Source organism: Heloderma suspectum, chromosome 3, assembly GCF_057233095.1.
Source record: "Heloderma suspectum isolate Gila_16-S chromosome 3, 16-S_ref, whole genome shotgun sequence".
Classification (NCBI taxonomy): domain Eukaryota; kingdom Metazoa; phylum Chordata; class Lepidosauria; order Squamata; family Helodermatidae; genus Heloderma; species Heloderma suspectum.
In genome coordinates this window covers 42,334,634-42,361,048 of record NC_139460.1, presented here as the reverse complement: position 1 = coordinate 42,361,048, position 26,415 = coordinate 42,334,634, and the positions used below count along the sequence as shown (strand labels likewise).

At 42.7% G+C, this 26,415-nt stretch overlaps 1 protein-coding gene across 1 annotated transcript in view; it reads left to right on the top strand.

The window, feature by feature from the left end:
- Positions 1-487: 487 nt before the first annotated feature.
- The window catches only part of LOC146349604 (galactosylgalactosylxylosylprotein 3-beta-glucuronosyltransferase 1-like), a 99,607-nt gene continuing 73,679 nt past the window's right edge, over positions 488-26,415 (top strand). The window contains exons 1-2 of the mRNA XM_084841666.1: positions 488-620; positions 819-862. The gene's annotated coding sequence lies outside the window, so the exon portion shown is untranslated. The remainder of the gene's footprint in view (positions 621-818; positions 863-26,415) is intronic.

The following is a 26,415-nucleotide window of genomic DNA, read 5'->3' as shown; positions in this document are numbered from 1 at the left end:
GAGAGAGAGAAAGAAAGAGAGAGAGAAAGAAGAGGGCGAATGTTCCTGTCTGCCGATGTTCTGCACTAGAAGAGAAACGACTGTACCGTTTTCTTTCTTTTTTTGGTTTCGCGTTTGGTTTGTTTTTTGTTCTCCTCTCTCGCTGCTCAACCCGCTTCCCCCCCCCCCTCTTAAGGTGGCGCGGCGGGATGCAGCGTCGTCCGCCGGCCGCTTTTTCGCCTTTCCTCCGGCAGGGTGGCCTTAAAGAAATCTCCTCGCCTCCTTCCACACACAGCTCCAAGTCCGAGCTGCGTTCCACGGCGCGGCTTCGTAAGGAGGCGCCTGGAATCGGCTTCGCCTCCAGTCGGCGGGGGGCTTTTGGAAGGAGCCATTCAGGAGCCGAATCACTCGAAAGCCGCCGCCGTCGCCGCCGCCGCCAGGGGGCACGTGCTGCACCCGCAGCCGGCAAACCTGTAGCCTTAAAGCCGGACGGACGGACGCCCGTCTTGCCATACTGGAGAGGAGACGCCGCCGCTGCCTTCTTTACTCGCCAGTACATCTCCCCGCCGGCACTTGCTGGGATGTTCTTGGGGATGCTCAGAACTGGCCCATGAAGCGAAGAGACGCATTTATTAACCCAGGTAAGACATAGACACAGATGGATAGATTTCGATTACTCCTTCACCAGATAGATAGAGAGATGGGGGGGGCGGCGGCGGCGGCGGCGGGGGGGGGGGCGCGACACGCGACCTTGTGGAGTTCTTTCTCTCTCTTCTAGACACAACATTTAAGACTAATCAATGATGTTGCCCACTTTTTCTTTTCTTTTTTGGCTAGAGATGGGACAATCTTCTGGACCACATTGAACTTTAAAAGACGCTAGGTAAAACAAACAGGTTTGAATTTGGTTCCTAGTTTGCTTGTGTTGTGTTGTTTTTTACTACTGGATCAAATAACAGCCTCATGTCTTTCTTCACCTCCAGGTATGAGTATTCCGCTAGCCCCCCCCCCCCCCCGCAAATTCGAAGGTTTAGAAAAATCAGCTTTGGAAATATTTTCGCAGAGCTGGGATGCTGCCTTTTTCTAGATCTCTACCGTATTTAATGCTCCAGTGACCGAATCCTAAGGAGTATTATCAGATCCATTGTTTAACCCTTCCATCCTCTGCCTGTGAAATATCACCTGTGTTTAACTAACATGTGGGGGTGGGAGAGAGAGAATAGATGTACTGGAGATAACTGGGAAGCTCGCCTAAGGATAAAGAGCAAAGCATTGGCAGAAAGAAGCAAGTACCCCTTGCATTCTCTAATTTCCAGCCGAAGCTTCGTCTTTTGTTCAGATTGAACAAAAGAGATTACAAGTGTGGGGAGGGGGGAGTTCACAGTACTATTTTTTAATTTATTTATTGCATTTCTATAGTGCAGATAGTAGAAGCTCTCTGGCCAGTTCACAAGAGAGAGGGGGATCCCACGATGCACAAAAAAAGCTAGTTATGACATTGTGGCAAGATACATTTATCCAAAATGTATTCAGAAATGGTGCGTGACATGGGGCACTTTTAAAAGGTAAAGTGGAAGCAAATATTCCTGATCTCTCTTATCCTTTGCCCTTGTCGTGGTTGTTTCTATTTAGGAAATATTGTTCTCCATCTCTAGGATGCAGTTTGGTTTGGAGAAACATTTGATGAAGGTAATAGCTTCACTTCTCTTGCCATTCTAAACCATTCAGACCGAACTCTTAAGATAAGGGTGGTGTCAGCAGGTGCAAATGGGGTTTGGATTCCAAAATTAGAGTTACAGGCACAGTCCTGTTCAGCATCCCCACTGTCTGACTCGGAAGCCATTATCAGGAGGTACAGGAGGACTCCAGACCAGGTGTAGTTACATTTTAGTGAGGGGAAAGCACTCAGAATGTGCTCAGAGGCATCTACATGTTCCAGGACTGAGCTGTGACATTAAAGGCAGATTCCAGAGCAAAGCCCTTGGTGAGCTGTACCTCAAATTAATCTCTATACAAAGCATGCAGTGGCAGTGAAAACCTAGAATTGTACATTCTGTACATATTGTCGCATGGAAAAGCTTGCATAGATGGCAGGTATCCTGGATTTGCACACAGCCCTGATATAATGTCTAAGGATAAATGCTGAGCTACCACCCCCCAACTTTACCTTGAAAGGTGCTCCCATGCCTAGAAAATCTGTACGAAGTTCTGCAGGTACAACTTCTGTTGCAGCGATAGAAGCTGAATCTGCTGAATATCTCCCTACCGCATGGTTTTTAAAAGCAGAGGAGACCATTTTTTATCCAGATGTTGTTATCATATAATTGGGATCTTGCCTAGTCTAAAGACCAAGTGAAGGATCATGAACGGCATTTTCAGCGCCTTTTTTCCTCCGTGGCAGTGGAGGGATGACTCCCTATATGCAAAGTATGAGAAGCAGAACTGGTTTAGTGTTTCATTTGTAGCCTGCTTCTGATCTGCTTCTCTAAATTCCAAACAGTGTTATTTCCTACAATCATGCCTTTGATCAAAAGGGCCTAGAACAGGGACCATCCCTGAAGAAGAGGCCACAGCAACTCGGAGGATACGTGGGCTGAAAAATCAAACCCCAATCAAGCTGATCTGATGTGGCTATTGAAATAAAAGACTGAGGTGTGCTCAGAGGAAGTTGCGGGGTTGTCAGCCTGTTTCATTTGAGGCAGTTTCAAAGTAGGGTGGGAAATATTGTGGGAGAGCTGTGTGGGGACAACAGAACTGGGCTGACAAGTCAGGATTAGGGGGAACAGGCAGAGCTGCATATGCATAGCCAAAGACAAGAAGAAGAGTAATAGCTGAAGAGCGATGGGCACTGGTTGATCTCTCTAGGCAGAAGCTTAGAAATATGGCTGCCAGGTCACCAGTGGCGACCATAAATTTAGTTCAGGAGATCAGCGGGGAAAGTCTTCAGCACAGGAGTAGCACATTAAAAACAAAAACAAAACTTGCCAGCAACACAGACAGAATGTCCCTTTCAAAAGAGTGCCAGACTGTCTTGTGTTGTGCCATGTGTTGGAGGATTTCCTACTAACACACCCATCACCCAGTGCTCTTATTCTGTCAAACTCCTTGCCAGGCGCTGGGTATAAAAGCGACATACTTTGCATCTGTAGAACAGGACACAAAAAGGCCAAATCTGTTTGGCTACTAGATAGTCGGCTATCCTGCCCAGCTTGAATTCATAGAGGCCATGGGCCTGTTCATATATTAGATATTTAGGGGCACACCTAAAAATGTAAAATATCAATGTGCCAAATGAGGGTTTGGAAAAATATGTGTCATTAGAGAGATGGGATTGGCTGGGGCTCTCTGAGTGTACAAATCTGGATTTGTTGCTGTATAATGTGTGGTTTAGCCCTACAAGGAGGAGAAAGGATCAGCAGAGGTCAAGGTACTCATATGTAAGTAAAGGTCATCCTGAGAACTCCCAAATTCATGCCCCTTGAATAGTTTCATGCTTGTTGGTAACACAGACGGACGGCAAACCAGGATCCAAATAGCAAAGGATTCTGCAGGTTGAAATTGGGGGTATGTGCTAATCTTTGATTGATAACCATTTGCGTGCAGAGTTAGTGTGTGTAACTTGTGTATTTTACATGGAAGGGTACCAAGTCCTGTATATGTGAGCTCTGTCCTCTGAGGCAAACCCAGGAACTGGTGTTACTTCACAAAGAAATGTACTTGTATCTGGGAGGACCTGGATCCAAAGTCATACCTTTTCCAGGGCAAACTAGACGAGACATTAAACAAGTCTTTGCATTGAACATGTATGTTTTTTAAACATGCAAATAGCTTCTAGGAGGAAGCGGCTGATAATTATCAGGGTTGTAGTGGGAGGGGAGGGGGGCTTTTAACTTTTTTAAACATACAAATAGCTTCTGGGAGGAAGCGGCTGATAATTATCAGGGTTGTAGTGGGAGGGGAGGGGGCTTTTAACCCTTTCCTGACCTGCTGTGTCCCTGACAAAAATCGCTCCTCAGAACCTGCATTTCTCATTAGCAGGAAATCTCCCATTGGCTCCAATGGGGGATTTCCTCCCAATGTAAATCGTTCAGAGGAGTGATTTTCATCAGGACTGCAACGGGGCGGAAAAGGGTTGATCTCCTTTTTCCTCCCCACTTGCTGCTGTCACAATAATTATTGGCCACCCACCAATGGCTGTTATTTGCATTTTTGAAAACGTGCATGTTAAAAGTTGCATTTAACTTCCTGTCTAGTTTGGCACAAGTTGCTACCTCTCATCCTCAGATTTCTGATCTGAAAATATGGGAATAATATTTTAATTTTTTAATAATACTTCTTTACTGCTTGACATAATAAAATATCTAAGTGGTTCACATTACAGTGATTTACCTATTTGTTTGTTAGAAGGGTAATCCAAAGTTCAGCTTGTAAAGCATTCTGAATAATAGACTGCTGGTTTTAACCTGCAGCAGCAACTGAAAATATTTCTATATTTTCCTGAAACAGTGGAAGGGAAAATTGAGTCATGGCCAGAGATCAGGGAGAAGGCCTGAGAGGGGCTGTTTACAGGGTCTGAGGGGTAGGAATGGAAAAGGTGGTATCTGTTTGGTGAGAGTTTGCCTTAGATTTCAAAATGTGCTGTTTTGGAAGACTTCACTAAAGTATTTGAAGACACTCAACAGGGAAACTGGCTTTGGAGCCAGCTTTCTTGTATCACAAAATGGTGACTATGCGAGGGAGATTTCCTTCTTGTTGACTACAAGAATGCAAAATCAGTGTCTTCGGTTACTACTCCTATATGTGGTCCTACGGCTTCTCCACATGGGGCTTTTATCGTGTGATTGAGATTGGTTACTCACGGAAGTTTGCAGGTCATTTATGTGATGTCATCACCCTCCAAAGCCTCTCTCCCGTGCTTTCCCACCATTTCCGTGGCTTTATTTGAAATGGAAATAATGAGCTAATAAAAAAACGCGATTTGAATTTGTTCGTATAAAGAGGGATTTGCGCTATAACAGCAGCACCATCTAGTGGCTGTATAATGAAATATATAGGGAATCAGGCTTCCTGCACTGAGCAAGGGGTTGGACTCGATGGTCTTGTAGGCTCCTTCCAACCCTATGATTCTATGAACTTGCAGATAAAAGCAATCCCCGGGAAAAAAGAGGAAGTGCATGTGAAGGAGCCTATCTTAATCCCACAAAGAATCCAGAAGCAGAAGCCCTGGTAAAGTTGCAGGATAAAAAGCCTGGTGTGGAGAAGCCACTAGAGATGGTGAACATTACCGAGCCTCTTCATACATTACATTTTTGGGAGTTCTCCTAAGATTTTTTTAAAGTATACCTCAAAACAGGGGTGGGCAGAAGGCAGATCTCCAGATGTTTTGGACTTCAATTCCCAGAAGCCCCTGCCAGCATGGTCAGTGGTCAGGAATGCTAGGAATTGTAGTCCAAAAATCTGGATATCTACTTTCTGCCCACCCCTGCCTTAAAATGTAAAGTATGGATGTTTGAGAATGTGTGTATGATTCAGATACTCTCATCACGGAGCTGAGACTGACTGCAGCTTCCTGGTGAATGTACAGTCACCAGCAGACCTATTTTGTTTGCTGTGTAGTATGTGAAACTGCCCAGAGGAGTGCTGACAAAGCATCGTAAGAAGTCGTTTTTGCTAGCCCCTGAGAGATTAGTGTTTGGTAGGAAGCTGGGAAAGCCAGTCCTATGATCGTGCTATGCTGGATAGCCAGACGCCAGCACTGCACCCATATAACATAGTCATGATCCATTGCACTTGTAGCAGCCAAGTCAAAAGCACAGCAATTGCCATTGATAACAAGAGTCAGCATAGCAACGCCAACAGCCACTTCCATGAAATCTCTGACAACTGCATCACCACCTAAAAACCATGACAATGCTTGCTGACAATGCCACCCCCCACCATATCAGCCATGCATGGAAGACACCAATCAACATACAGCAACAATAAGATGATGTCACAGTTGCCGTTCTGCACATGCCTCTCACATGCAGTGATCAAGCACATTCCCAGAAAAGGGTCAACAGTGTCTCCCTTATCAGAGCCTTCCCTATCCCAGTGGAGACAGGCAATTCCCATCCCCCATGCACACACATATGCACACACACCTAAGACAATGTGGTGCTCTATGGCAGTTTCCAATATGGTGCCCATGGGCAGCAGTGTGTCTGTGGGTACCTCTCTTGGCACCCACCAGGCTCCATGTCTCTCCTGATTTTTATTTTAAGAGTTTAAAAAATGTATTAAAAAATTAACGGGGGGGGGGGGCTGCAAAGTGATGGGGCCAACATGCAACTGATGGGGCCAACTGAACATCCCTTGTGCGGGAGTTCCACTGATTACATTTTTGTTACGTATTTAAGTCTAAAGCCAACAAGGGAACCCTGCAAGGAATGCCAAAAAGCCAAAAGCAAAGGGGTAGACAAAAAGGATGTTTTATTCAATGAAAGAAAAAGCTTCCAGCACATTTTGGACCACATGCAAGTCCTTCTTCAGGGAAATGAATTAGACAACATTTATAGACTTTAAATATTGCCTGTGTTTAATAGTATATACCACATCAGGGATACAATTGTTCATCACAATACAAAGATATAAAAAACTTCAAAATCTAAAGAAAAAGAGGCTCGAAGTATGCAAACTATGTACAAACATTCACATCTATTTGAGATAAACTGACTTAGAGCGCAACCTTATGCTTGTTTAAACAAAAAAGACCTACAACTTCCAGCATTCCTTAGCCAGCTGTGCTGGCTGGGATTTGTGGGATTTTTTTTCTGTCTAAACATCCATAGGACTGCGTCCTTACTTAGTATAATGCAGCAAGTGTTGTACTTAAGTCTGGGAGCTTTCAAAGGCAAAGGAACTGTATAAGAACAAAAGATGGCAATCCTACACCGGGAAACACAGATGGCACTGGCAAAGAAAATCAAAAGGGTGAACGATAAATGACCTTTCTTTTGGCCCCCAAATTCTACCCAATTTAGATCAGCATTTCATTTTTTTAAAATTTCTGGTCCATGTGAGCTTCACATATGTTCATTCATTAGTCCGTTCCATCCTGTTTCCACATCGGTCTGCACATTTTTACCAAACAAGCAAGCCAAACCACACAGAATTCACATTTTTTGTTGTATTTTCTTTTCACAGGAATATGCATTTTTGTATGCATTTTAACCTAAAAAACCATTTTAAAATACATTTTGCTACCTACCTACCTACCTGTCTACCTACCTACCCACCTACATACCGCCCAATAGCCAAAGGAAGCTCTCTGGGTGGTTCACAAAAATCAAAACCAAAAAGCACAGAATAAAGCAATATGAAAGCATTAAAACCACAATATTTCTTGGGTGAAAAACCAAATTGCAAAATCAGAGAAGTGCAAAAACCAAGGATAATTTTGTTCGGATCCACATATTTGTCTAGGAAGTGCGAATCACGCTGATTCACTAAAAAATGTGGATCAAACAAAATCCTTGCGCATTCCCAGGTTTATATATTCCTGGTGTTATATGATAAAGGCTAAAACAGACATTACTTTAAATCTTTATCTGGCAGCTACAACTTTTCTTTTTCATTTTTACTCTATAGTAGGTGTAGGGCCCTCGATCTGGTGTGGTGGGTAGGGGGCTTTTCCAACTTGGATAATTGTAGGCGCCCTGTACCTAGTCTAGAGTGCACATGAAAAAAGACGTAGTTGCTAGATGCAGATATAAAGTAATGTCTGCTTTGGCCATGATATTAGTCAGAATCGTATCTTGGGATGTGGCTGGGGATGTGGAAGGGGAGAATGGGGGGGCAGTCATATGGGGCACAAAAGTATCTCCAACAAGAGTGGCTTTTTTCATTTTGTTGGTGTAATGTTACATTTGTGTCAGGGGCAGGAGCAACTACAGAGCACGCACAGAATTCTGACCAAGTCCTGTTCTCTCCCCCAGTCTGCCTATTTTTGTCCCATGTACTGGTGAAGCACTACCAATGTAGGGGTTATGTTGGAGTAACAAATCTCTGGTGCAACGATATTGCTGGGCCAGCATGTATTTTTCCCCCACTGGTACACAAAGGGCATTTAGTAGTAATCCTACATTCATCCAGTTTGTGCAACTCAAGGATAGATGGCACTGTTAGCTAATGGGTACATATATGGCATGCTGTCTTCCCTAAATGCTGTTCATTGAGTGAAAGCTCTGGGTCTCCCTGTGAGGTGGCCAGTAGCACAGCGAGTGTGATTGCCATCCATGTCTTGCAGGAACAGCAGCAGCCACTTAGCTTCCTTTTCAGTGCACTTAACTGTGCACTGAATAAAAGGCTAGTGGGAGTAGGAGGCAGGAGACCTGCGGCAATTAAAACTCGATATTGTGTGTTTTGAAAGTCTATTGATATTGAATTAAAGCATGCTGTATGCCACAGCCAATCAAAAGTACCAACGAACGGAATATCCATTAATGAATCATTTCCACTTTTTGAGCAATCCTTGCCCTGAGAACGTTGCGATTCAAGCTGCTTCTGGAGAGAGCACTGCTGGAACAAAATTGCAGCCACCTCTGGTAGGAAGGGAGGCAGCTGGCCATACAGAGTGTTTGCACAGAAAGGGCGCTCAGGGGAGGCACTAAGGATGTTGGCACAATGCAAAGAGGGTGAGGGGAGGAGTGATCAATATTGAAAGAGGGCAGGCATGCAAGGATACTGAATTTTTGTTTTGAAAGCTTGATGTACCATACATTCCATGCTATGGTAGTGATGGGTGAACTTTGCTCTTCAGTTTGACTAAGACAAATTATTTTCCAAAAAATATCAGTCAGTGTGTCATATTAATCTGAGCCTTTTCTGAAATTCAGACCCTGTGGTGCTTCTGGTGACATAATCAGGGATCAACAGGGGCCGGTTCCCTGGAAGCCTCTGAGCCCTGCCTAGCCATTCCCGTCCCGTCCCTTCCCTTGAGACTAACCTGGTACAGCACCAGTGGTAGCAGCAACAGGTAAGCCTCACTGAGAGCCTGTATGTAAGGCTTCCTTTCCTCCCTCTCTCGCTGAGCACATAATATTGCAACTAGGGATGGCCGTTGCAGGGAAATCCTGGTTGCTTTTGGCTTGATGGATCCCCGCAATGCTGCCGACTCGGCGCGCTTTTGTGAGCTGAGTGGTGGGTCAGCTCTCAAAACTCGGGAACTTTTCTGCTTTTTTTATAGATGCACGAGTCCTGATTTGGGCAACATCATGGCTATAACTATTTACGGAAATCACGATTTGCGCAAAATCATGGCATAGCGCAATTTGTGCAAAATTGCAGGCATAAATGGTCTAATTAGGTGTAAATGTTCGATTGTTCTTGGAGTTTTTAATGCAGTTATTAGGTGCAATAGCAGGGATCGCTCAGGCTGCAGAGCTAATTAACAGTTCTGGATGCATCAGACAGCCTTGACTGAAAATAAAGGTCACTAGCTGGGGCAGGGGAATGTTCCCTAGCACTCAGGTGGAACCAGATAATGTTCATATTGAGCCTGGGTTTCTTGTGTATAAAAATACTAGCATGTTCAGTATGTTCTGTAGGTAGTAGTGGTTTCGTTCTGTTCAAGTCCCAGAATGTTTTGCTTTGCGGTTTTATACTTCTGGCTGCTTAGCCGGAGGACTATCTGTTTATGACTCAGGAAAGTTTGCCAAGCCCTTCACTTTCTGGATTCAGTCTGCTTTATTCAGCCACTTTAGTTAATATTGGGCATGGGGGCAAACTCTTATGTTCACCATTACAAGTCTCCCAATTCTGAACTTCAGCATAGTCTCTCATTGTTACTGCAGTACAGCTGTATCTTTATGAGAAACATAACTTCACTGTAGGCAGCCCTCTAAATTGTACCTTTTCATGATGGAATGGAATATTTTTACAGTATATAATGGGCACAATCCACTAAGAATCTCTCCTGTTCAGGTGCCACTGGAGCAAATTGGAGTTACAAGAACACTGTTGTGCTGTTAGCGAACACCCCTTAGTTCCCCTTAGTTTGTGTGGGAGATGTACTCAGGGATTCTACCCAACTGTGGCATAATAACAGCAATTACCCTGCAGATTTTATGGGAAAATGGAGGGGGTTTAGTACTCATTGACTTCATTTAGAATTCATTTTTTTTCCTAACATGGAAGCAAACTTACTCCCCACACACACATTAACCTTTATTGGGATTCCAGAGACCAGTTCCCTGTGTATATATGGCCATTCGCAAACGTTTTTATTTCAAAAAGATTGCTGCAAAGATCCACTCAGAGCCTTTACAGGTGCTCAGGATTTTCCCACAGTGAAGACACTGCTTAGCCATTACTGATCCACCCAGATGTTGTTGTCCCAGTGAGCATTTTCCTTGCATGAGACTAGCTGGTTTCTATCAGCACTGACACACTAAATGCAGTTATTGGGTAAAACAATAACCCTTACCCCAGCAAGCACCAGGATTGCGCCTGTTTTGCTGTGGGATGGAGGTAACATAGAATAGTAGGGTTGGAAGGGGACTGTAATACCATCGAGTCCAACCCCCTGCTCAATGCAGGAATCTAAGCCAAAGCATCCCTGACAGATGGCTGTCCAGCTTAATCTTGAATGCCTCCAGTGTAGGAGAGCCCACCACCTCCCCAGGTAATTGGTTCCATTGTCGTATTGCTGTAACAGTCAGGAAGTTTTTCCTGATGTTCAGCCGGAATCTGGCTTCCTGTAACTTGAGCCCATTATTCCGTGTCCTGCAGTCTGGGATGACCAAGAAGAGATCCTGGCCTTCCTCTCTGTGACAACCTTTCAAGTACTTGAAGAGCGCTATCATATCTCCCCTCAGTCTTCTCTTCTCAAGGCTAAACATGCCCAGTTCTTTCAGTCTCTCTTCACAGGGCTTTGTTTCCAGTCGCCTGATCATCTTCGTTGCCCTCCTCTGAACCCTCTCCAGTTTGTCTGCATCCTTCTTAAAGTGTGGCACCCAGAACTGGACACAGTACTCCAGATGAGGCCTAACTAGTGCTGAGTAGAGGGGAACTAGTACTTCCCAGGATTTGGAAGCTATGCTTCTATTAATGCAGCCCCAAAGAGCATTGGCCTTTTTTGCAGCCACATCACATTGTTGGCTCATATTCAGCTTGTGATCGACAACAATTCCCAGATCCTTCTTGCTTGTAGTGTTGTTGAGCCATGTATCTCCAATCTTGTAATTGTGTATTTGGTTTCTTTTTCCTAGGTGCAGAACTTGGCATTTATCCTTATTAAATGTCATTCTGTTGTTTTCTGCCCAGCCTATCAGGATCACTTTGAATTGTGTTTCTGTCTTCCAGGGTATTACCTATCCCTCCCAATTTTGTGTCATCAGCAAATTTGATCAGCAATTTCATACAAATTTGAATAATATTGATAAAGGGCTTTCTGAATTGCCACATTATCGGTTAATTCTAATCCGCTTTCACTTATTTTCACAATTGTTTTCTTTTCTTTTTCCTTTCTGAGTTTATAGGCCAACCATCTTCCTGGTTTATTAGCAAATTCAAAATTTCTTTGTTTTACAAAGTTTAAGTTTTTTTGCATATCCTGGGCTGTTAACATCGACAATTGTTGGAGTAATTTAATCTGTCGTAGGACACTTGCCTTTCCCGTTTTTTTCTTCAGGAATTCTTCTTTCTCTTTTATCTGTTTTAATATATTTTGTACCTTCTCTTTTCTTTTTCAGTTGTATTTTTTTGTATAAAATAACCTCTCATATAGGCCTTACTTGCATCCCATACTTGTTCGCTTTTGTTCCCTTGTCCAGATTTAATTCAAAAAATTCTCTCAATTTCTTTTTAGCGTCATCCACAATACTTTTATTTTGAAATATCATTTCATTCAATCTCCATCTAAAAGTAGTGCTTCTTTTCGCAAATGACATAGTGGTTATGGTCTGAAAATGATCCTGGTAGGACTTGTATTTTGCCAATCTTTGTAGCAAGCTCTTTAGTTGTCAAAATCATATCAATCCTTGAAAAAGATTTATGTCTTTCTGAAAAATATGAATTTTCTTTTGAGTTTCCATTTTTATCTCTCCATACATCTACTAAAGTCAAATTGTCCATCAATTCAAAGAAACTTTAAGGTAATTTCCCTTGATTATGCTTTATTTTTTTTCTCCAATATTGTATCAATTTGAGATGCAATCACCCCATTCCAATCTCCCATTAAACACCAACTGTCAAAAGTTAGATCCACGAGTTTGGGTAAGAGATCCTCATAAAATTCCGCTTTGTGGCCATTAGGTGCATAAACCCCTAAAATCAACGTTGATACACCATTCAGTGTAATTTTAACTCCCACAGAACGACCTTGTTCATCTTACAATACCAATTCCAGTCCCAAATGTGGCTTAATATATAAAACTACTCCATTTATCTTTTTTCAGCTTGCAGTTATAAACTCTTCACCTAGTTTTTTTATTAATTAAATATTTGGTATCTTCTTTCTTAATATGGGTTTCTTGTAAGCATATTATATCTTGTTTCAATTTTTGTGAATAGTAAAATATTGTCTTTCTCTTTTGAGGAGCATTCGCCCCATTAATATTCCAAGTTAAAAATTCATAATCCAATTTTTAAGAAAATATAAGATTAAGGTACTTTCTTAATTTCCACCTGTTGCACCCTGAGTGCTGGGCTCTTGTTGTACATCAGGTTGTAGGTCTGTCCAATCTTTTCCATAAGTTCAAAGGAACTCTCTTGCTTTTTGAGCTGAGTTCAACTTAAATCTCTGTTCTCTGTAAGAGAAGACCACACCTTCTGGGAATTCCCATCTAAACATGATTTTTTTCTGTTTCAAGATTGTTGTAAAAAATGTATAATCTCTCCTTTTCCTCAGAAATCTTCCAGGAATTTCTTTCATGACGATAATCTCTTTGCCCACCATCTTCAATTTAGTTTTATAGTGTTTGTGGAGAATTGAATCCCTTGTAGTTTTCTTTACAAAATGGACAATAATATCTCTGGGTAGACCTTTTGTTTTTGCATATGTCGAATTCAGTCTGTAAGCTCCATCTATTTCCATTTCCATGGTTTTCTCTTCTTTACTCAAAAAGGCTGCTATAGTCTTTACCAATTCCGTTCTGAGATCAGGTTCTGCACTGCAATAATTTTCCATGACCCCTCTAAAATGTAATGAGCATTCCTTGTCTTTAAGCTCAAACCAAGCTAAGGCATCCTGCTCACATTCTAACTCCATAGTTACAATTTCTGCATTATTTTCCAGTACTTCCACTCTGTTTGTCATTATTTTAAATTCTTCTGTTCTTTTATTTAATGCATCATCTAATTTCTTAAATTCTTGTCTCAATTCTTCCCTCATGTCTTTAATCTCCTCCTTTACTTCCAATACTTGCCTCTCCATCCATTTTTCTATACATTGTTCAAAAGTGCCCATCCGTTGTTCTATGCATAGTTCAAAAGCCTCCATCTTTTTGCTTATAGAATCTATAATATTCTGTGTTTGTTCATCCAAGGCCATCTTTTGTATATCTTGCTTCTACTCAGGTGCTTCTTCCTTGCTTATAGATGTTGCTTCCACCGATAATTTCGTAGCTCCCATCAGAGTCTCTTTTAGAGAGCCTTTCCTGGATTTTGTATTTGTACTTGATTGTTCTGTAGGCATCTCCCAGGTATTTGCTCTACCATGCGTTATTCTGATATCCTTTGCCGGTTTATCCAAATTCATAGCACTCATTCAATTATCCTCTTCATTATTTCCGTTATAAATTAGTCTGTCTGGATATCCAGTAAGTTGTTGATCCACCAATGCCAAAAGAGATCTCTCAGTATCATCTTTCATGTAGCCCACTTTGAGCTAGTTTGTTCATCAGGATATCATGGGGTACTTTGTCGAAAGCTTTGCTGAAGTCGAGGTATATTATGTCTACAGCATTCCCACAGTCCACAGGGGAGGTTACCTGATCAAAAAATGAGATCAGATTAGTCTGGCAGAATTTGTTTTTGACAAATCCATGTTGGCTTCAAGTAATCACTGCATTGTTTTCAAGGTGCTGACAGATGGATTGCTTTATAATCTGCTCCAGAATTTTCCCAGGGATTGAAGTCAGACTGACTGGTCTGTAGTTCCCAGGTTCCTCCTTTTTGCCCTTTTTGAAGATAGGGACAACATTAGCCCTCCTCCAATCATCTGGCTCTTCACACATCCTCCATGATTTCTCAAAGATAATAGACAGTGGTTCTGGAGTCCTTCTGCCAGTTCCTTTATTACTCTAGGATGCAGTTCATCTGGCCTTGGAGATTTGAACTCATTCAAAGTACTTAGATGTTCCTTGACCATCAATCTCAAGTTGCAATCCTGCCCCTTCAGTCTGTACTTCACCTTTGCCATGGGGGTCATAGACCCTCTTTTGGAGGAAGACTGAGTCAAAGTAGGAATTGAGCACCTCTGACTTTTCCTTGTCACCTGTTAACATTTTGCCATCCTTATTTAATAGCTGAACCACCATTTCTTTCCTCTGTCTTTTACTAAGCATGTATTTGAAGAAAGGCTTTTTGTTGCTTTTAGCATCTCTCGCTAACTTCAGCTTGTTCCCAGCTTTAGCCTGCCTGACTCCACCTGTGCAATTCTGTGCTACCTGCCTGTACTCTTCCGTTGTAGCTTGGCCTTCCTTCCACTTCCTATATGTGTCCTTTTTTGTTTTCATGTCATCTCTAAGCTTTTTTTGAAGCCACAGTGGCTTCTTCTGTTGTCTTCCGCCTTTTTTTCTTTTTGGGATTGTTTGTAATTGTGCCTTGAGAATTTCCGTTTTTAAAAACTCCCACCCATCTTGGACTCCTTTTCTCATACAAGTTGCTTGCCATGGGACCTTACTGATCATTGTTCTGAGTTTATTAAAATTGGCTTTCCTAAAATCCAGGGTACACATTTGGCTACACTCATCTTTTACTTCCTTTAGAACCAAGAACTCAAGTATAACATGCTGCCTTTCCCCCAGAGTTCCCGTAACTGCTACTTTATCCACTAAGTCATCTCTGTTGGTTAGGATCAAGTCAATTACAGCCAGTCCTCTAGTTCCTTTCTCCACTTTCTGTAGGAGGAAGTTGTCAGCAACACAAGTCAGGAATTTTTTGGAAGGGTCATTTTTTTTGCAGAATTTGTCTCCCAACAAATATCAGGGAAATTGAAATCCCCCATTACTACTACATCATGCTTCCTTGAAACATTGGCAGTTTCATCCTCATCTTCTCCTTCATTGGGTGGCCAGTAGTAGACACCATGTACCTTTTATTTTTTGCTCCTTTTATTTTAACCCATATGCTCTCGATGGGGCTACCAAGCTCATCCTCCTGTATTTCTGTGCTGAGATATGTATTTTTTTTAACATATAGTGCAACTCCTTCTCCCTTTTTGTTCCTCCTGTTCTTTTTGAACAAATTATATCCTTCAATTGCTGTATTCCAGTCATGGGAGTCATCCCACCAAGTTTCAGTTACACCCATCACGTCATAATTTCCCTCCTGTATTAAGAGTTCAAGTTCGTTCTATTTGTTTCCCATACTCTGGGCATTAGTATATAGACATCAAAGACCATGTGCTTTATAGTCTGGCTTTCTTCCTACATGTTTCTGAAGACTATTAGTGGGCGCTATTAGAGCTGTTCTCTCTGTTGTGGTGCATGAGCCTTCATCCATTGTTACCCCCAACTTTACGTATCCCTCCCCCACAGGATTCAGTTTAAAGCCCTCCTGATGAAGTTCTTCATGCTGTGGCCAAACACATTCTTCCCATCCTTTGTGAGGTGCAACCCATCCCTTGCCAACAGCCCATCTTCCAGGAAGTATAGCCCGTGGTCCCAGAATCCAAATCTCTCGCGCCAGCACCACCTTCATAGCCAGTCATTCACCCAGAGTATTTTCCTTTTCCTTTCTATCCCTCTTCTATCTATGGGAACGATGGATGAGAAAACTATCTGAGCCCCAAAGTTCTTGAATTTCCTTTCCAAAGCTTCAAAGTCTGATGTGATTTCTTCATAGCTCCGCTTGGTGGTATCATTTATTCCCACGTGGATAAAAAGAAAGGGAAACCTGTCAGTGGGCTTTATGAGTGTAGGCAACCCTTCAGTCACATCTCTAATCTGTCTTCCTGGGACACTGCATACCTGGCGAGTCCATGGGTCTTCGCGACATACTTGGGTTTCGATCCCACACAACTGCAAGCATGTCACAAGTCCCTCCCTTAATTACCTACAGCACCTTTCATTTCAGTGAATGTCTCCCTTGGGTTTGTTTGCCTTTAAAATGATGGATCTTAAGCTCTTCCATTCCAGTGCTTGTATACACCACTATCTCTTCTACTCCATCACACACACACACACACACACACACACACATATGGAGAGAGAGAGCTCTGTCCATGGCAGTAAACTTAGCCCCACCATCCTCCCCATTATGTAGGGAAGGTGATCCTGTCTGATGAAATCCAAATAAAGCAGTATCTTTCACCAATTCACAAAAGGACCTTCTGCCTTTAGGTTGCCAACTTTTTAACCAGAGTCTGCAGCCATACCTTTAACAGCAGCCTGACCTGCAGCAATTAGCAGGTGCTAACCTTTATCTACATACTGTGTGAAACTTCACCTTCTAATTTCTGTATAACAAGCTGATGTAAAAGGCACAGCCAGCTGATAAGTTGGCAACCTTTCACTATGAAAAATCCTGCAGTGGCTTGCCTTCCATTGAGAATGAGCATTACATGTGCCTTTCTGAGGTCCCATTCATGAGACCCAATTTGGGGAGGCTTTTTTCTTTCTTTCTGTCCTAAAACAGGTTGACTTCTCATCCCTGTTTGAATTTGCATGTGAAGCATCAAATCACCTGAACAGTTCACATGGGGGAGCCCATGTTGGTCTGTTTGGCTTGTGACACAGAACCCCATCACAGTCAAGCTAACTTGAAAAACAAATCCTATAATGGGGTTCTTTATTTCATTTTTATGCCACCATTCTTCCAAGAAACTCTGGGTGGTGTCATCACCTCTTTTATCTTTACAATGACCCTGCCAGGTAGGTTAGATGGAGAGATAGGTACTGGCCTAAGGCCACTGAGACTGCAATGCTAAACACACTTACCAGGGAGCAAGCCTAGATCACAGTGGGACTTACTTCCTAGTAAGCATGCATAGGATTGCATTGCTTGTGAATTTCATCAGTGAGGGGGATCTGAACACAGGTTACCAAAATCCGAGCCCCACTGATTGTCACCATGCTGCATTGTGTAAATAGACTTTGACTGTCATTGCTACCACAGTTCTGTTCCAATGACATCCCTGCGCGTGGTGTATGAATGAATTGTAGATGCTCAGTCAACACTCTTGGGATTCTGTTTATCAGATCACCCACTACATCTTTACTTTGCCTTCAGCAGTACCAGTCGGCTTTAAATTGGGGATTTGCACTCTTTCGCACTGGGCACAAACTACTTAATAAATCTGCAGAGAGCATCCTGAATTAGAAGACAGAAACAGACTGCCTAGAGCTTCTGCCGTACTTCCCTTTAAAAAGAAACAACCAGGCTGGGGACAGACTGACAGTGACATATTTAATGTCTTATCTGACTTGGCCCTGACTCAGAGGGACATTTTCAACCAATGTAACCTTTGGTGTGCTTTGGGGGTGATAATGGTGGTGGTGGTGGTAGTGTGAGCATCTGTGGAACAGCACCAATTGTTTGGGAATTAGAGCTGTACTGTTCAACAGTCGCAGAATTCACGATTTCCTAGCCCCACAGCATTACTTCCTATCTTCCCCATCTCTCTTCCTTCCCCATCTCTCCCCCTTTCATCTGAAACTACAGTACCAGGCACACTGGGATGCCATCAGTGGTTATGTGTGAGTGGAAGCGACCCCTGCTTATTTTTCCAGACCTACCCCTCCCAGCATACTTCACCTCAAAATTGCTAACTGAAATAACAAATAATTCAATAACTGCATATCTCAGTTTCACAGCACGTACCAGTTTAATAACACAGAGCAACCCACCATAGGAAATGCAAAGCAGGCAGGTTGATAACATTTCAGTGGTCCAGCTTCTGACATTTTCATGTTAAGTAGATCTTTTCTTCTGGTGAAATGTAGCTAGTTCTCAGTGATTTAGGGAGCAATCCTATGGCCGCTAGACAGTGGCTAGATGGCCATAGGGTATGCTGTTATCCGGGAACCAGCCTCCACCCACTTCTGCGCTGCCTCAGAGACAGCGCAGAACAGCCCTGTCCTCCATGCTCGCAAGAGGAGCGTGGAGGAGCCAGAAAGGGGTGCGGCTGGGGACGTTCCAGGGCAGGGAGATCATAGCTGCCTGTATGACACATCCAAAGTGTCATACAGCAGCCTCCTTCCCCGCTCTGTGCTCCTGCGGCTAGACAGCCACAATCAGCTAGCAGTAAAATCAGGGCAGGAGAAGTGCAGCGGGAACGATCCCCTCCGTGTTTCTCCTGCCCTCCTTTGGATAGATGGCTGCCTATCTAGATAGGATTGCGCCCTTAGAGAATAAAGGTTGCAGGCAGGCAGCCCTAGTCTTTTTAGCCAAAGAGCATGGACTAAGCTAGATGTGGTTAATTGCATGGATGCAATTAACTAGCATGTTTTTAGAAAGGTAAATAGCTACAGGGGGACCTGAACAGAGAACTTCGGCTATTGGGCGGTATAGAAATGAAATAAATATAAATAAATAAACAAACAAACAAACAGCCCTGGGACTGCAGGGGGTGGGGTGGGAGAGTTTAACTTTCCCTCCCTTGCTGTAGTCCTGATTAAAATCCATCCCACCCCCTCCAAAAGCTGCTGTTTGCATTGGGACAGAAACCTCCATTGATGCCAATAGCAGTTTTGGGGAGGGAGCAATTTTCATCAGGACCACAGCATGGTGGGGGAAGGTAAAATTCTTCTTCCCCAGCGCCTGTGGTCCTGATGCTGTGGTCCTTTGCGGTTAATTTTTGGCTTATATTTTCATTTTTTAAAGCATGCATGTTCATTAAAAGTATTCACATGTAATTAACATCCCATTTAGTTTGGCCCTAAAGGTGGCTTCACATATCTAATTCATGTGGTGACTTTTATAGGCTTATGCTTTGGGGCTCCAGCTTTCCTTATCAAGGATGGATATGGATTGGATGTGATAAAAAAGCTCTTTTATGTGAAAGCAGATGCAATCCTTCAGATCGTCATATGGTTATGTCACACAGTGTAATCATACAGTCATTGCACTGCATTGTCTGAAAGAAATGACTCTCCAGTTCAAAATTAAATGTAAACAATATCTTAATAATAATTAATACAATTTATTAGAATAATGGATGAGATGGTTGCTGAATGACCTTTAAATTATAATGCTATGACAATGCCTTTTTTGGTTGCACACAACTGAAAAGTGATCCAAAACAGGAAGCCGTTCTTGTAGAGAGCACAGGATGGGAAGAAAAGAGATGTTTCTCTTCTGTAATGCCCCACATGCTTGAGGAGAATCTGGCACTAAATTATTATGAATAAACCGCCCTTCATCCACGAGGGATCCAGGTCAGTATACACAACATTAAAACAAACAAATCCAATATAAAAAACACACAACTACACATTAAAAGAAAAATTAAAACAACAGCTATTTAACCAGCAAGCCAAACAGAAAAACAGCAAACAATTCAGTTTAAAAATAAATTTAAATAGTAAACTTGTTTTGGACGTATGTCAATGGCTAATTCCAAAGTATGCTTCTTCTTTTTTGGCCTATGACAGCCTTGTCATCATTTTTTAAGAAAAGCAATCTAAAAATTGGGTGCTTCATCCTTTCCTCAACCCTCTATTTGTCCATTCCAAATTGTACCTCCCACCCAATGCCTTTTCCTGCTGCAGGGTTCAAAATATTATTTGCAAGGGTGTATACACCTTTGAAACTCTGCAAATGGAAAAGATGCTTGAGAGCCAGTTTGGAGCAGGAAAATGGCAGATGGAAAAGGGCTATGGACTTACTCCCAGGTAAGTGTGTATAAGATTGCAGCCTGAGAGGGAAATCAGTGAAGCAGATCGGGTTCTGGAATGGTGTAGTACACTCATAAGATTAAATCTTTTTATGTGGCAACTGCTAGGTTCATTGGTTAGAAAAAAAGAAAAGAAAAGCCAATAGAAATGAGTGAAAGGACACTGACCTACAGAACTGAAATAATTTTGTGAAAATAATGGTTAAATGCCTGTAAGTTTCAAGGTATATTATCTGGAAAAGTAGGTATCTTGCAATTAAACATAATTTATTCATGGAGGGAAACTGCCGTGTGGCATTGAATGGGAATGAATAACTGTGATCATGAAAATAACGCAGCTTTAACCATTTTGTGTCACCGCTTGTCAGTTCCATGCAGAAATGAAGCGTAGCGTATTAAAACTCTGTGCTCTGAACACTGACACAACAGGTTTCCTATAGCTTGAAAGCACAACAGTTTGGATTCGGCTGGATCTGACCATGCAGTGTGTAATTTGCACTGCCCATTGCTTATTTGAAAGGAGTCTGTAATCAGCTGTGAAGCCTGTTTGAGGCATTGTGTCATAAGCCACACTGGAATGCAAAGACCAGCTATGCTGCTCTCTGTTGATATTTTTAAAGTGATCCAAGTATTTTGTTTCATGGCCGTTGTTGCTCCCCATGTGCAGTGAGGCAATATAATGGAAAGGGAAAATGAGCATTCATAAAATGGAAACACTGTAGACCTGGGAAGACTCCTCCTAATGATGCAGAGCTGTTGGGCTTATTTGGATATGTATTACAGCATGTAAAAAAGCAGAACCAATTTTGTTAGAGGGAAGTACACTAAGTCAGTCACAAACTTCATTTGCATGGGCACGTTACCATGCCACTGTGGAAAGTGGCACAGCGGGAGACAGTGGGAGTTGTAGTCCAACACATCTAGAGGATGCCATGTTGAGGAAAGCTAATTAATGATTTTCAACCCTCTTTTAATCACTTTCATACAAGGCAGTTGCAGGGTAGGGGACCCCTTTCCCTCAGGTCTGGTTTCCTCTGTGAAGTGGCAGTGTCTATAAAGCAGAACCACATGGGCCAGGCAAATGATGGGCTTCTTTCCTATGCCATTGCTGTGAGCCCTGGAGAGGGTTGTCTCATTCTCTCTGTCCATGTGTCAGTTGCGTGGATTCTTAAGTATGTTAGCGATGCTGATAGTCATTCTGGATGAACTAACATGGGACAGAAGAGTGTAGTCTTGTCTGTGTTATTCAATAACATATTCACAAATGCTGACTTTGAGTGTGATTTCATTCTAGTTATATATATCTGCTTGTCTATCCTGTAATCCAGAGAGCTTCGGCTATTGGGTGGTATAGAAATAAATAAATAAATAAATAAATAAATAAAAATTTTCCCCATGATGCATCCCAAGGCAGTGTGCATAGAGTTTCCCATCCAGGCACTAACCAGCCCCAGACTTGCTTAGCCTCTGCATGGTTACATGGTTGTTGCATTATGTGCTTTCAGACTATAGCCCTGATTTCATATTAATCAAAGGAGCCAGTGTGGTGTAGTGGTTAGGGTGTGTGACTGGGACTCAGGAGACCCAGGTTCTAGTCCCCACTTGGCCATGAAGGTTACTGGGTGACTTCGGGCCAGTCACTGACTCTCAGCCTAGCCCACCAAACAGGGCTGTTGTGAGGATGAAATGGAGAGGAGGAGGATCATGTACGCAGCCTTGGGCGCCGCAGAGGAAAGGCGGGATATAAATGTAACAAATAAGAAAGAAAGAAAGAAAGAAAGAAAGAAAGAAAGAAAGAAAGGTGGCTTGGCTGATGTGAAACCCTAGCTATAATTAACAGTGGCGCATCTGCTGTCTTAAAAGCAAAGAAACTCTGATGCCGCTGAATAAAAACGAGAGGGGAGCCAAAGTCATTTACTACATATCCAATAGTCTCTTGGGGTCGGTGCACAACATATGCGACAGTTGCTCTGATAAGTGTATGCAGATTCCTGAGGTTCAGCAAAATGCTCAGCTTAATTGAAAGGCTTATTTCTGCTCTGATGATGGAAATACCTTCCTTGCTTAAGACACTTCCTCCTTATTTGTTCTCTGAGCATAAGGCAGAAAGAACTCTGGCTCCTGACGCTGTTCTGGTGAGCCCCCCCCCCCCACTGCTTTGGATGCTGTCCCAACGACAGACTCCCCCAGTTTGGCAATCTTCCTCGGATGAAACTCCACAATTGCTGGCTACCTCAAGCCAGAAATCAATCAGCCAGGAAATTCCTTCTGTCTGGCACTCAGAGAATCAGTAGCCTGTTTCTAACAGACTTCAAGGCAGCAATGTGATGGGTTGCGGGGGGGGGGGTTGTGCAGGAATTGGGGAAGAACACTACTTAAAGCAATTGAAAATTCAGAAATATCAGCAGAAAACAAGCACTGTTGTACTCCAGAGAACACCTCCCACTCCAGCTATTTCAGTGTGAGTGGCTCACCTGTCCGGCTAGCAGGTCACAATTCCGCATTATGCTGCTGTTGTGCTACTTGCCTTCGTTATGTGGTATTCATTCAGATGTATTTCATGCAAGTTCCATGCAGCTTTTTTTAAAAAAGAAAACTTCATGTAAGTCCCATGTGGAAGAAGAAATTCGATCCACACCAAAGGGAGCTCAGTCTAGTCCTCCCTGTGGTTAAAAACGGCGAAATTTCACATACTGCTGAGACAAACCAAGTTTGAATATTGAGTATACACTTGATGGGGAATTGCAGCCATGTACCTGTACAATATATGTCTCTGCAAACGCATTCGTCACTTTCATATGTTACATTTTTAGATGTACATTTAAAACACATTAGGGCCAATGTACGCAGAACGTGCGCCTGCAATCAACTTCATTCCAGCTTTTAAATTAAAAAGAAAATTAAACTATTTTACCTTGCTTTTCATGCCAAAGGCCCTTCAGTGTGGCCAAGGGCCCTTCAGCATGAAATTAAAGAATTAAGAATAGCAAACTAAAACAATCAAATATGCAGCAAAACAATTCTAAAAACAGCAGAAAGAGGAGAAGCTCAGCACAACAGCTAAGGGAGAAAAGGCCTTTTTACATTCAGCCAAAGGCCCTGTGAAACAACACAGACTTTACCTGACAGTGAAAGGCCAGCAGTGAAACAAATTTCCTCTAGGAGGGAGTTTCAGAGCTTTGGTGCCACTGTAGAAAAGGCCCTTGGTTGTCTCAGGTGCCAGACGTACCTGGAGTAAGGCCTCTGAGGAAGATCCTATAGATACATTTCGGAAGAGGTGGACTTTTAGATACTTCAGACCCAGACTGTTTAGGGCTTTAAAGGTCAGCACCCGCACTTTGAATTGGGCCCAGAAACTAGGTGGGAATCAGTGGAGTTGTCTCACAACTGGTATGATATATTTTCTTAGGCCTCCTCTGATGAACAGTCTGACAGCCACATTTTCTACCAGTTGCAATTTCTGAGAACTCTTCAAAGCCAGTCCCATTTAAAACATGTTAAGAGTAATCTAGCGTGGATATGAACAAAGCATGAGTTGCTGAGGTTAGGTTTCTTTCTAGGAAAGATGAAAATCAACCAAAGGGGGCTGCAGTCTTGATGAGGAGGTGGTTCTTAACCCTTTCCCCTAGGGGTGTTTCTCAACTCAAAATGGCTTCCCTGGGTTGCTTTTCTCACCATAGGGGAATGGTACAGATCCCCATAGCTTTTCCTCACAAGGAAGAAAGCAGAAGGGAGGGGATTTTAAATGGAAAAACAACTTGAGGGGGAAAGGTTAAGCAGCCTCCCCACAACTACCATCCCTCAGGACCTCCCCTCAAAGATTGTGGCCTTCACAACTGCTTTTTGTTTACAAAAAACACTGAGGCAAAGTCACATGCAACTGCATGTTATATGTAGTTTGACCCATAATTGTAACCCTCAAAGATGTGTGAAGTGGGCTACAGGTGATAAGTTACCACATAGAATCATAGAATAGTAGGGTTGGAAGGAGCCTATAAGACCATCAAGTTGTAACTTATTGGTAACTTATTACAGCTTAGTCATCTGTGGTGTTGGTTTTCAAGGTAGGAAAATAGCAGTGGGGTCACTGGTAGGAGCAGGGAAAGTCATGTTACGAAGGCATTGACTCATACAGTGACATTGGGACTGTACTCCCCTGGCCACCGTGTGGCTGTGTATAGGGTGACTACTTATGATCACCATCACCAAAATGCATCACCAAAAAAGAAGACACTGATTTGCATAAATTTTGCAAATGCTTATTTATAGCAGAGATGCAAATTTATAAATAATTATAATTTCAAATGAAAGACAGTACATCTCACCATAGTGCAGGATACTGTGACCAGATGACCTGCCTGCCTGCCTGCCTGCCTGCCTGTTCAGTCTGCTGTCCTGGTGCTAATGGTGATGGGCAACAGTTCTTAAGGTTATTTATCCTTAAAGTGGAATCAGATGGTAGAGGACAGTCCTCTGGCAGCCTTTCACATAGGAGACTGTCCCGTGCAAAAGAGGATGCATGACCACCCTAGTTGTGTATGTGAGAAACCATGGCCTGGGATTTCTTTGCCATGAGCTACAAACACAGGGGGTGGGGGCAGCATGTTTTTAATTCAGATTACAAGGAGCTTCAGATGGCCTCAGAAAAAGGATGCTAGTTCTATAAAGGAAACTCAAAGGAATCAAATATACTATTTTAACCAAGATGGCTTTTTTAGAAGCTTGGGAGAGGACTAAAGTGCCCAGCACTCTTGCTGAGCAGCTTGTATTGACTTTCTCAGCTCCGACTGATCTTGTTTTTCTCTCTTCTTTTACATCGTCCCTCCCCTGTTTTTGCCTTTCATCTCCCTGGGCTACTTTTCTCCCCCCAACCCAGCACTTTCATTTCCCCCACCCACCCCTGCCCCAATCTGCACAAAGGTGAAAAGGAAGGAGGAGTGAGGCACGGATGGCTCTCCTGTATCTGCCGCTTCTCTCCCCACCTCCGACATGAATAAAGCCCTTCATGCGCTCCTCTAGAGGAAACACAGATGCTTTTGTTTGGAGGACTTGTAGGGTAGGATGGAATTAATAAATCAGAGAGCTGATGTTGTGCTGCTACATTCTTGCAATTTTAAGGCAAGATCATGAAAGAAAACTGGGGGAGGGACTGGACCAAGTGAAATTGTCTCTAGAGAAACCACAGATGTACAGCCAAGTCCCCCCTGCTTTATTTCCTTATAATCCATTGCTTTATTTTTTCTTTCTTTCACCTCTCCCCCATTATTCATCTTCGTTTTCCCCCTTTGCACTGTTCCACCATATTACATTGCGTGTCTTTTGCCAATCTGCTCCATCGTCCTCAGGGTGGCCAGGTCTCCTACTTTGCAGAGGACAGTCCTCTGTTTGATTATTTGTCAGAGGACGGTCCTCTAGATGAAAGCATCCTCTCTTTCAAGGGGGGGCAACTTGTAGCCCTCCCAATGTTTGGGCCTACAGATCTCTATCGTCCTCCACCATTGGCTATGCTGGCTATTTGAATGTCCAGGAGAGGAGGAACCTTGAAGTTGCTCACATCGGCAGTTAGCACCTGGTCAGCAGACTGAACAGGCACACAGGTTACCTGGTCACAATCTTCCCCACTATGGTGAATAATTTAATTCTATTTAAATTATTGTAATTATTTCTAAATTTGCATCTATACATAGAAATTAGCATATGCAATTTTTGTGCAAACTGCCCTCTACTCTGTCCTTTTTTTCTTTTCTTTTTTTTGGTAATGCATGTCCTCTTTTTTCACAGGGTAGTATTCAGTGTTAGTCCTATTTAGAGTAGACCCATTTAAATGAATGAAATTTAAGTCACAACAAATGTAAATCCCATTAATTTCAATGGGTCTACTCTAAGTAGGACTAACATTGGATGCTACCCACAGTGTGTAACTCGCCACCCTAATTACTCTCCACAGGACCCTTCCTTCACCTTCTTTTGTCCTCCCTTCATAGTCTTTCCTCATAATCCAAAGAATACATCAAGGAAATGCAATTAGTGACCAAATAAATCTATCACAGCGCCAGGATCACCTGGGTTTGCTTCAGGGGAATGGCCTCCCACATTAAGGGTGCAATCCTATGCATATTTAGACAGAAAAAAAGTCCTACAACTCCCAGCATGCCCCAGCCAGAATGGGATTGTCCCCTTAGATGTTCATTCCTACAAACCAGATAAATGTTGGGGGAAACTGATCTATATTCATACATTTTCACAAACCATTCTGATAAATCTTGGAGCAGCCTGGCATGTCCATGTCTGATTTACAAGTAGCCCAGGGTGTAAATCTTGACCACGTTAATATTTGCCATGCCTATCAATGGAGCCAGGTTTGACATTCTAAATATCGTTGCATAGAATTGCTGTTT